The sequence below is a fragment of the Harpia harpyja genome, chromosome 7, assembly GCF_026419915.1.
Source record: "Harpia harpyja isolate bHarHar1 chromosome 7, bHarHar1 primary haplotype, whole genome shotgun sequence".
In the NCBI taxonomy this organism is placed as follows: Eukaryota; Metazoa; Chordata; class Aves; order Accipitriformes; family Accipitridae; genus Harpia; species Harpia harpyja.
The window spans coordinates 52,563,159-52,574,944 of NC_068946.1; positions in this window are offsets into that span (position 1 = coordinate 52,563,159).

Below are 11,786 nucleotides of genomic sequence, written 5' to 3' on the forward strand. Positions count from 1 at the left end.
CAAAACATTGTGAGACTTTGGTTTGACTACTGCAGAATCCACCTCGCTTTCATTTTATCAGCAGAGTTGTTATACAAGGGTAGATTAAGCAAGAAAGATGAAAGGAGAAAGACAGGATGGAAGATAATAAGATTATTAACTTTTTAACCTATGTTACATTATATTAGGGTCATGTTCCCAAATACAACTGGGTACAAGTGGGAATTCCCTGTGAAATTCTAGCCCCAGGGATAGGAATGGGCCTTGGTTGCGTTCACAAACGTCAAAATAAGCATCTAGGGCTAAATCTGCAGAAAGACCTTACAGCACATGTAAACATCAAGGCAGTGACAGCAATATAATGAAGACATGGCCGAGATAGGTGTGTTATTTCATATACCCACTTATAAACCCCACTTGTTCCAGATGCAATTAACATGTCATGATCTAACGCGTTTCAGAGGGAGCTGACCTGCTCGGAGACCCTTAAAAATCTCAGCAGGTTCCCATCTGAACCTCTAGGCACCCAAACTGATGAACGTAGGTTTCTAAAAAGCTAGGCACTCTCTACGACCATCTGAGAGACAGTTTTGCATTGTAAGCTTAAACTTTTGTCAATATTTGTGAAATATATTTAGAAAGCTGATTCAGAAATGAATAAGTTATAGATCAGTAATTCATACTTTTTATATTCCAAGTTTTTATTACCTAAACTTACTCTTCTAAGCATCATTTTATGTTTCTAGTTAAATATAAGTGAGAATTGATTGGGGTATTTCTCAATGGAATTCTATCTTTATTTCATCATAATTGCTTCATATTTGAATAATGACAGATGAACTACTTCATTCAATTGCAGTTTTAAGGCTTTGAAGTCACAATAGCAGCAAAGGATTTAAATCCTGAAGCCATTATTATGGCAGAGAAGACACCAGGGAAAAGGAAAACTTATAGTCGTATAATTTTCTAGACAGAAAAATACTTCTGTGGTTGCACTTTTTTTCCTTTTTGTTTTTTTTTTCTGGACATTTTGTTAACATTAAAAGGATTCACTAAACTTCAACAAAATGAAGTAGCTGCAACTTCTAGCAAAACAAATGGCTTCCATCTACCCTGGAAGAAGACATTAGAAATGCTGAATGAGAGTCCATGCTGTAAGTAAAATTCTGTAGTTATTTTGCTTTGGAGCTAGCTACAAGCCATTTAAAATTCCAGGCAGCTGCAATACTGTATTTCACCAATAAAGAGTTCATTAGATCTTTTTTCTGTCTGACATTTACATCTAGTCCTGAGTACATGTTAATACTCCAAGGTATGAATTTCAAAGTTCCCTTTATCTTTGTGTACAGTTTTAAGCAATTAATCAAGTGATAAAAAATAGCTTTAAAAATAAGAAACGAATTGTGAATTTAAAGTATATGTTCAAAAAGTTGCTACATTATAATTTGTGGAGGACAGGGCCTCTTATCAACTGAGCTAAGTGCAGAAGTTCTTTTTTTTAAACTTACATTTTATTGAAGGATTTTGAAGAGATCGTCAAATTGTTAAAACATGACCAAGCTGTATATCCAGGATAGTTCTTCCTCCTAGGAGGCTACATCAAAGTGGGAGAGACACAGAAAAATCATTATTTAATACGTTCAAAATGACTCCCATGTGGGGCAAGATTTATACAGGCTTCTGAAATAAGCATGGGGGCAAGCAGCACTGAAAACCTTTCATTTGAAATTAAAACAAATGGCAGTCTTATCATCACAGTGCCAGGTATAAATAGGAAAATGTATTTGAAAACTTTTCCAATTCTTTCTTTGCAACAAAGCATGTTCTGAATGAAAGAAAGCACCTGAGCACTAGAGATACCACTGCAGCTTGAAAGGAATTATGCCTTCTGGGATGCCACTTGCCCTGCACAGTATAGATTGTGTAGATACCCATACAGATTGCAGCATAGCTCGTGGTCTCACCTGTTGCAACACGGAGCAAGTTCTCTGCTACTGGAAAGACTGTCTGGAGTAGGATAGGTGTTAGTATATGTTTGTGGTAGTGGAGTACGAATTGAACCTCGTGGGTCCAACTTGCAACTTCGCTACTTTGCAAAGTTTCCCGGTGCCTCAGTTTACCGTCTGGGAGAAAGCATGGTGTGGGGTCGTTGTTGCAAGGGTAATTGGGACCGGGCGTCTGCAAAGTTCACATTGATACTTGAGCACAAGATATTAAGAACTGGAAGCTATTAAAATGTCATTAATGAATCTCAACAGAAACATGCCTGCAATACATATTCTATTTTAGCAGTGAGGTATGTCAAGCATACTGACACTGTGTTTCTTTTTAATGAGTGTTTTATTTTCATTTCCACCTGGGGGGTGAAAGGAAATGTTCAGAAATATTCATCCCTCAGATAGGACATAGAAGCAGTTTTAGCTGAAAGTTTATGCAAAATGCTCAGATGCTCTCGTGTGTGATGATATCTAATTTAAACCATTGTGGTCAAGAAGCAACAGATTCTGCCAATTCTTACCTTCTTAGACAGAACAGCACCTTGCAACTGGGTAACTTGTGAATATGTGGACATTTCTTTTTAAGGATGTTTCTAGACTTTCCCGTACTGCTGCTAGCTACAGAGAAAAATAGGGTGAAGATCTCCTTAGAGAAATTGTTTGTGAGTGAAAGCCCAGATTCACTGGCTTCTGAATTTTCTTAATTGCCTTTGAAAGGGTTATTTTTCCTGATTCCACAGCTAAGTTTCTGTATCACTGAGACTGTAAAAATGGTCTTGATGTGACAGGTATAAAATGTAGAATCTATGAGTGCAAGGCTCTTTGGTTATGTGTAGAGAAAGAGAAAGGAAAACTTTGGCTCAAGAAATGAAAGGCCTCTATCAACTGATTTAATCAGGTATGATTACAGCAACAGCAGTTTTCTTCCAGCCTCTGCCCACAGAAGATGCCATTCACATTAGACTGTATAATTTTAAAAACACAGCTCTGATTACCCTTTACTATCCTTTTGTTTTGTTATTCTTTAGGGTCCAAATATCCCAATAAGCTTTACTGTGTTTCTCCACTTAAAGAGTTTGAGTTTTAGAAGGGTGAGGGGTAAATATAATGGTTAATAACATACATGTCTTTACAAGAGTCTATCTTCAGCACATCAGTGCTTTGGTGTCCAGAGCAGCCCAGTCAAAGCAAGTATTGAGAAAACCTCCCTAGCACACCCCAACTGGATAAATCCCAGTAGCAACCGTGGGAGTAGGACCTCTGCATATTACACCGCTGTCAGCCTAAGGGAATTCCGTGTTTTCTCCATTTTTATAAATAGATGCTAACCAACAACTGCAATGGTGTAGAGCGACGGTAAGGCACGACGGGCAGGTAACACGCGAGCTTCAGCCTGGAGAGGTGTGCTGCCAAGTGTGCCAGAGCCACTGAGCCCAGCAGAAACCGGCCAAAAGTTGAGAAACATTTTTTGCTGCTAAAAGTAGGGTAACTCTGCTCAGTGCAGGGGTTGTGGGAAGCCCTGCTGAAGCTTAGTTCCCTTCACTGGGGGTGCAGCCTGCCTTTGGGGTGCCTCATCTCCTCTCCACCCAGCAGGGAACCGCAGGATACCACTTGATTTCTACGCTTCACCATCCTGGTGTCAAGGTATTTCAGTTTTACTGATTATGAAGTCGTGCTAAAGTGCATTTCGAGACCTCACAGTTAGTTTCTAGAATCTAACGGTTGATTATGCTTCCTGCTTTCCTAGATCGTATCCTGTTTAAGATACAGCTGTGCAAAAAATGGTTTATTAAAATAATGGCATACATCATGTATAGTGGCATACTAAAAAATAGCGGAACTTGACTCTTAAACTGATGTGAAAATCCCATTCGTTATCATTGTTTATGGCTTCTAGTTTGAACATAGTTCAGTGGCAGATTAATTTAATGAATTTATAAACCTCTTTATAGCATCTAAGTTTCATCTGTTGTTGAAAGAACTTGAGTTAGATAAGGTAAACTCCTTCTGGACCAAAACAGGCGTGACAAGTGTGCTGAATTTTGGAAAGAAAGTACTCTCAACTTCTCAAATTTAACTGATAAATCAAAGACTATTGCTCTGTATCAGATATAGATGAAGGATAATGCTATGGGTCAATTTTTGAAATATCCTAAATTCTGTGGAAGTATGAACGTAGCATATGACTGCTTCATTTACATTAGTAGTCTTATTTTATTCAAACTTTCTTGCTTTAACTAGATATTAAAACTGAAGTGATAAAATACCAGAAAAAGTATGAATCACCAAAATTACATGCTGAAGTCTGTTATCTTGACATTTTTCTGAATGAATATTGAAATGCTTAGCAAAAAAAGATCTTGAAGTTCCTCCATCAGTAATCAGACCCAGACTTTACTTGAAAAAAATTCTTATATTTAGCTAGGAAAAGCATGCTCTTAATTATAATGATGTTCATTAAAACACATGCCTTGAAAGACTACTATTTTCAATTCAAAGGCTCTTCAAAAAACATATTAAAAAAGCTATAATCTACCATAAATCTATCCTGGAAAAATATTAGACAGATAAACATACCAATTGAATGTATATGATATATATGTACATCTATAAGTGTGTATATGTGTGCTGCTCTTCAGAGAATCAAGAGGTTTGGTTCTGGTATTTTTTTTTTTCTTTTCACATTTATAGAAAGTGTAAGAAGTGGTTTAATTTGATGAAATCAAACATTCAATGAAAACAAAGGCATTAGCTCTGAAATAAGACATCAGTTTTGTAGGGCTATAGATCCTTTGAACTTGGATGACATTGTCTCTGAGGACAAGATGTTTGATGAATTTTAGACTTTAAAGCCTTTAGTGGGAAAAATTAGTCCAGAATCTGTTCCTATAGGATGGGGGAAAAAAAAAAACATTCACCCTTCAAAAGATCAGGAAAAAAATGATGTCATTTTCTATTTCCCTTAAGTACCTTTCCTTCAGATGCTTATACTGGAAGAGGCTCAACTGCCATGAATTTAAGGGCTTATGCTCCTAGTGATCTGGGCATTTATGTCCTCTCTGCACAGAATATTGAGGAGAAGAAAAAAAAACAAAAACACCTTAGCATATAAGGATAAAAGGCTCTACGGGTAAGATGGTCTTAAAAAACATCACTGACTAATTTTAATCTATTAATTTAATATAATGAACATAATGATTTGTGTAAAATTACGTTACCCCTGTTATATGCCAAATCTGTTAGGAACAGCTGCTTTGCATTCAGTATATCATAATGACATACACTGTGGAGTTATAATGTTTAAATTTTTTTTCATTAAGGTCCTATTTTAGATTTGCAAGCTCGTGCATGAGGGGAGAAGGGCTGGTGCCTCCATCGCACTGTTGCTGTTAAAGGTTATCAAAAACCCCTCTTGGCTCTGTGAAGAAATGAGTAATGAGCGCAAGTTGGTTTTGCAGACCCTGTTCCAAGGGAAGAATAAACCAGGATTAAAAAGTCTTGTGGAGAATATTTTTCCCAACAGGCCTAACGTTTAGTGCTTTTTTGCTCAGAAGAACTAGCAGGGTCATCATAACTGAAGCTTGAAATAAAGGTGAACTGATAATACAGGTGGGAAAGTGGACTAAAGGGACTATAATTAATTGAGTCTTTATAAACACACAGAGGCTGCAGCAGAGATGTGGTTTGGCTGACATTCCTGTTCGTGTGGCTGCTACCTGCAGTGCCACAGCTAATGTCTTAAACTCCCTCTCTCCCTCTTTCCTAAATCCAAAATACTCCTAAAAACATTCCCTAACCCTAAATACCACTTTCCTTTTGAACTGCTAGTGATACACTTTGTCCTATTGCAGAGCTTGTCTAACTAATAGAAATAATGGATCTGGATGAATGCTTTTCACAGCTCGGAAGGTATAATTCTGGCTGATAAGAAATTAGTATTGTAATATTTTTGCTAAACACCCCCCCTCATCGTGCAAGAGCAGAGATGGTGTAAAACATGACACTAGGCACCTGCTATCTTAGCGTAAAGGTGTTTCTTCTATGATAACCTCCGTAAGTAACTACAGCATCACAACTACGGGTAGATGTGGTGCTTAAGGACATGGTTTAGTGGTGCACTTGGCAGTGTTATGTTAACAGTTGGCCTCGACGATCTTAAAGGTCTTTTCCAACCTAAACGATTCTATGATTCTAATATGACAGTGCTGTGTACCTGCTTTAGGAGAGTCCCTATAAAGTTTGGTAGATAGAGAATAAAAAAGGGCTCATAAAAGCAAGATTACAGGCATGAGCCAGAGGAAAGAAAAGGACAGAATGGTCTTGAGAAACAAGGGAAAGGAAGTATATGACTTCAGAGACCACAGACTATAGAGATTAGAAGGAACTGAAAAACGGGAAAAATCTCAAAAGCTATAGAATGAGGGCCATCAGTTTTCTATTTTTGCCTGCATGAAGCAAGCTGAAATTAAACGTATTTGTGCAGACATGCTGGAGTGGTCTGAGTAAAGACCTCCTCATTTTCTGTAAATGACTGCTGTGAAGTCTTTCAAGAAGTGCAAACATTCAACATATCTAATATTCAGCCTGATGGCTATTAGTTGCACTGGTGGTGCATTTATTTTTTTCTCTTTTTTTTTTTTTTCTTCTCCTCCCCCAAATCTGGATACCCTCATTCACCAATAACAGGTAAGATTTCCTGACACCTCCCAGATCATATGAGAATGTACAATAGCAATTGCCTGTCAGAAGGAGGGAGCTGGGGAAAAGGGCAATGGAATACAGCCATGCACAAAAACTAGACGTATCCTTGTATTACATGGGCAAATAAAATCATAGGAAGTGATTGGAAATGACATACTGAATTATTTAAGTCAACTAACTGCTTCAAGTCTTTGATAAACTGATTTTTTTTTTTTTTTTTTTTTGTTTCCCAGTCCATTTCAGGCACCATAGTCTCCCCTGAAATCTTCTGGACACAAGAGAGGGCAATCTTCTGTCCGCAGAGGAGTTTTACTTCCTGCATCTGACTTTCTCTTGTTTTTATTGACTTCTTTCTTCTGGCACAACTGCCCGGGTAGTTCTGACTCAGTCTGCAATGGCAGTGTGGGAGGGAGCAGAGTGAGAGCAGAGCCTACCACATGGATAAAAGCTGTATTAGGAAGAGACAAGCAATGACTTCAGCAATTTTTATTTCCACTAGATTTTAGGAGGGCCGCGTTATTTTTGTCAATGCCTTGTGTTGCTGTACGCTTACATTTATCTTTTTGTGAATGTGGAATTTGATACTGTAGAAATGAGCCTCTTCTTCCTCAAAGGCTGAAGCAAAAGAAGAGAATATCCCAGAACATCTCAGCTTTCTTCTGCATTCATCCTCAGCGTGGGATTTTACAGGGCTTGGTACTTTCCCCACTGTTATTCACCATGTAGCTGAAGCTTTTTTAATAGAGGTAGAAACAACACTGGCTAGAGTATCAGTTTCACATCAAGTACAGCCACTTCATACTTCCTTTACTGTGAAAACATTGACAGGTTTTGGAACATCTCCAGTCAACAAGCTATTGGCGTGGAGATTTTGGGTCCCACCTGAAGCCAGTGGTGAACACCACTGAGGAGGATATTGCTAGCACCGCTTTGTAACTCTGACTTGATCATAGATTAAGATATTGTCACCCAAAGTGCGTGACTCATTTGTCTTTTTAAGGTCCGTTATTGTGTGATGTAAAACCACCTTTTTGGCAGTTTGGTACTATAGCACTTTTAGCACTCGGAGGCCTAACACTCCAGAAAATGCATTTACACTGCATTTAAAGCTTGCATGTAACTAAATCTTGTCAAGGAAAGTCTTTACATAATGCATCAACATATGCTGGGTTTTTGTCTCTTTTTTGGTACAGTATAACTATACAATGGGTTGAAGTGGCTTTTCTAAGTTATTCAAAATAACCCTAGGCAAGGCTGGCCTTTAATATAAGTGTCAAAATCCCTAAAACACCTGGGAAAGAGAGAGAAAAGGACCAGTTTGGATTTATGTAGAACTTTCTTACCTAGTACTTTCCATTAACTTTGGTGTCCTAGTTTTTTTTTTTTAAACAGTGAAAAATTACATTAGGTAAGCTTGAAAAATAATGAGTGTGGAAGTAAAGAAATATGTTCTTTTCTTGGCTATGAATATTTCTAAATCCAAACCTCATTATAAGGCAAAGTGGTCTTTATTAGAAAGTATAAATGTTCAGAGAATTCTATCCTAAACTTCTCTGCTGCTTTGTAAAGTATATCTGTTATCAAAACTTTAGCAGCTCAGCTATTAAGAGATGTTTTAATGCAAGATCATTTGTCTCCTAAAATTTGAATGTTGTGGGTTTTAGACCTCAAGTCACAGCGCATATGTTCCTTCCATATAGCCAACATTAAACTGCTGGAGAATCTCTAAAGATCTATTTTCTACCACCTGTGACAATTTTTTAAAAACATCTTTTGCACTTTTAAGACTGCGGTAAGTAAAATGGATTGTTTAGGGGAAAAATCAGCTCAGAGTAAAAGGTTTTGGAAGATGATACCAGAATGTTTATAATGCATGTTGTGGTTGAGAGGGTTGTGTGAATTTACCCGTTACTGTATATTTACATTGACATTTACATACAAGCTCCCACATAATAAGCATTTATTGCCCAAGCAGGTAATATTAGAGACTGCTGTTAACTTGGGCTACAAACTATTGGAGCTGTTACATGGCCATGTGCATGGCCTTCTCAATACATAAGAATCTGCTCCTAGAAATGCTTTTGCTGGAGTTAAATATTCCAAGCCCTTATAGCAAAAAAATAATGGCTATTGAATGGACATCAGCTCTCTGAGTGAACAACTGCTGTGAGCAAGAATATGAATTATTGTCCATACAGACACAATTCTTTGTTCTCTTTTTTAATTTAAATATTTTAAAGCCTACTACAAATATGAAAAATATCATTCCTCTGGTGAAGAATGTGGGAAATAACACACTATTTCTTCATTATCACATAGTCTACTAGTTTCCCAGGGTTTTTCCCAGTGAATTGCAAAGTTTGGGAACTTTATCCATTTTCATTAATAAAAGATTATTTTCTTCTAGAAACAGCCATTGGATGCACAATTGTTCTTCTAGGCTTGTGCCTGCATGCTGTCCAGGTTTGTATTGTCTATTATGGCTTGATTTACCCATTGAATTAGATTTGCCACTGGGTGTCTGCTATACAAGCCAGACTATGGGCTGCCTGCCAGTCATCCCAACAGAGAGTAAAGGCTGAACTAGGCAAAAAAAAAAAGTCAAGTTTTCTTTCCCCCTCAGGAGACTGCTGGTCCAGAGCAAGTCTTGGAATCACTGTTCAAGCACTTGATGAAACTTATGCTACTTCTACGATTTATTATAACAGAGAAGGTAACAGCTGCTGGGCATTTAGCATCCTCAGTCAACAGTGATTTTTAAAACTGCTGGTTTAATCCTTAATGCTCTGTGCTCTCAGTTACGAGATGTGGAAACCTGGATGTTCACCAACTTGATGACATGTCTCATAAGCAATGACGCCATGAGTCACTGAAATAGGCACAAGAAATCTGAGCTTCAGAAATCATGCTCCATCTTTAACTTGCACAGCAAACACGCAAAAACCAACCTATTGAGCAGCAATCTGCTCCAGGTAACGTCTATGCAGTTTCTGTTTCCTGTTTAGTTTTACTTAGCTTAAACGAGCTCTTAGATTTTGCTAAACCATTTTTTTTGCACATCTAAAGTATTTTCAGCCTTCCAGAGATCACACAGGAAGCTTGTGCTGCATAAGTTTAAGCAGTATGCAAAGCTGCCATCCTTTTATAGAATTTTGTCACTACTGACATACTGTCAAATGGATGCGAAGGAAATCAGACGGAGTATGCAACTTGACTTGAAATGTTAGGTGTACAGTGAAAGACATTTTCATGAAAAATGCCACATCCCCAGTAATCTAGGTTTTGGACAAGGTAACGTAGGCAAGTTCTGCTGCAGTATGTTACAGGTTTGCTGATGGTTTCTTCACCTTTTAATGATGGAGTTCTGTTGTCCACACTGTTCACAAATATTTTGTAAAATGTAAATGTAAATGTAAAATGTAAAAATGCTTTTGATGGTTTTATTTGAGGAAAACCTTAAGATCTACATGGCTACAATAGATTTTTCAATTAATTTTTTTTCCATATGACAACATAGTTGAAACATACTGTTTTTAAAAGAGCTAGCAAGTTATTAGTGCTGCTGCAGGTTCCTTAAGCTCTAGTAGTTGTTAGTTTAAAGAAAAGCACAGTATTGCTTTCTCCTCTCCTCACACCTGGGAGAAACAACTCATCACCGTTCATACGCAACATCCCCTTTCTTGTTCCAAAAGTCCATCTTTAAAATACATCCCTAAAATGCAGTGCCTACAAAGAAATGATATTTTAGTTTAGAACGGTGAAGACAAGCTGTCATGCCGTTCAACTCCCTCTCCTGTCTGTGCGTGTGTGTTACCTCTTGGCGTATGCAGTAAGCATTTGGGAACAAGGATGGTCTTGGTTCTGGCTTTGCATGGCCTTTAGCATAATTGGATCTCTGGCCATGAAATGGAGGTTGTAGACGTTACTACAAATCAATAATAATAATGTAAGGGTCACTCTGTAGCCTAATAGCTCTGCCATTCCTTCAGCGGTGCTATGTTCCCCTTTTTCATTCTGGTATTCTTCTTGAGTCCCTGAAGGTCTTACTTCCCATGCAGTTCAGTAAGTGCATGATGTACTAAAGCTGTTCTCTACAGGAACTTTCTTGCACCTTTTTTTTTTTTTTGCTGCAATAGGAAATGATCTGCCTGCAAATCAGTCTTTTCTTTGCAGCCTTGCAAAGTTTGTTACAATCCCTTTCTAGGTCTTCCTAAGCTCCACTCCAGCCTCAGCCCCAGCCTTGGGGTGCTCAACCCACCACAGTTTCCTATCTCTGCCCTTTTTCCATGGGATATTCTGCAGGATCCTGCTTTAGACCACTCAATGAATTTCTTGCTGGATGTCCGCACAGATGGAGCACATCTTCTTGAGGACCTCCGCTGGCATCCCCTGTCAATAGGGTTCATTTTACTTCACTGTCAAGACAAATCCTTAAACTTTTAGGATGGCCTTGATTTTCTCAGGTCACAGGGCAGCTCTTTTTTGTTTTTTTATTGTGGGAGACAACCAAAAAAGATCCCCCTATTCTGCCAAAGCATCAACAGAGGGCTCTGCAGCCTGACTGGCACTGGGATGGTCCTCGTACACGCAGCCCAACCACCCTGCCCTGCAAGGGAACCCCCGCTGCACCAGGGAGGTGAACCCTTATTTTGTAAGTCGAGCTAGAAATATTGGAAAGATACTATTGTTCCTTGCTGAAAAAAAGGCCACAGGGGAAGACGCTGGTGAAGGCATCTGCAATGAAGAGGCTTTTCAAGAGTCCCAAAGGTCCAGAGCTATGTCTGAATCTGCTGGTTCTCTGGGTTCATCCTGCCTGAGGGGGACCGGTACGGTGTGAGGTGCTGGGGGAAGTGAAGCGGGGCAGCGGCTGTGCGTGCCTCTACTTCTCCAGGAGCTGCTTCGTGGAGAAGTATTAAAACAGAAAATCAAAGAAACAGAAGTGTTTGTCTGGGCGACCTTCACCAGGCAATAGTACAAGGCATTTTTTTTTTTTTTTAGTAGCAATCTCTCTGATTGGCTAGAATTTGTTATTTTGTAAATCTAAAGCAACAGTATGGTAAGTGTCATGTTTACTAAAGCTACATTTCAAAACAGCAAAGCAGATTTGTT